At 38.8% G+C, this 677-nt stretch overlaps 1 non-coding gene across 1 annotated transcript; it reads right to left on the bottom strand.

Annotated features, from left to right (window-relative positions):
* Positions 1-229: 229 nt before the first annotated feature.
* Positions 230-352, bottom strand: LOC111527972. The gene has a single exon (XR_002726829.1). It is a non-coding gene; the product is annotated as a U6atac minor spliceosomal RNA (small nuclear RNA).
* Between the last annotated feature and the right edge of the window lie 325 nt (positions 353-677).

Here is a 677-nt window from a genome sequence, read left to right as displayed (position 1 = left end):
AGACTCAATAATTTCAATTATCCTATCCTTTAAATTCACTGAATCTTTTTTCAGCCTGCTTGAATCTGCTGATAAATCATTTAAATGAATTTTTTATTTCAGTTATTGTACTTTTTAGCTCCAGATTTTTGTTCAGTTCCTTCTTACAATTTCTATCTCTTTATTGACATTCTAATTTTGTTCATATATTGTTTTCTTGATATCCTCTCAATTTTTAAATTATTATTTTTAACCATTGTTAGATGCCACAGAGTAGGTGGCAGTACCTTACTTGTATGTTTGTTGTCAGACCCAAGGGCCTCTTCTATCCTTGTTGAGAGAAACTCTAACTTTTTCTCCTTTCATACAGTACCTAAGGCTCTTTAGTTCTTTGTCCATGTTTTTCCTTAGCTTCTTGAGCATATTTAAGACAGTTAAAAAATTGTGTAGTAGGCCGAGTGCAGTGGCTCATGCCCATAGTCCCAGCATTTTGGGAGGCCAAGGTGGGTGGATCACCTGAGGTCAGGAGTTCAAGACCAGCCTGGCCAACATTGTGAAACCCCATCTCTACTAAAAATACAAAAAAATTAGCCAGGTGTGGTGGTGGGCGCCTGTAATCCCAGCTACTTGGGAGGCTGAGGCAGGAGAATCGCTTGAATCTGGGAGATGGAGGTTGCAGTGAGCCAAGATCATGCCAT

This window comes from Piliocolobus tephrosceles, chromosome 14 (assembly GCF_002776525.5).
Source record: "Piliocolobus tephrosceles isolate RC106 chromosome 14, ASM277652v3, whole genome shotgun sequence".
Classification (NCBI taxonomy): domain Eukaryota; kingdom Metazoa; phylum Chordata; class Mammalia; order Primates; family Cercopithecidae; genus Piliocolobus; species Piliocolobus tephrosceles.
Note: the sequence above shows the minus strand (reverse complement) of the source record. Positions and strands in the feature narration are given on the sequence as shown.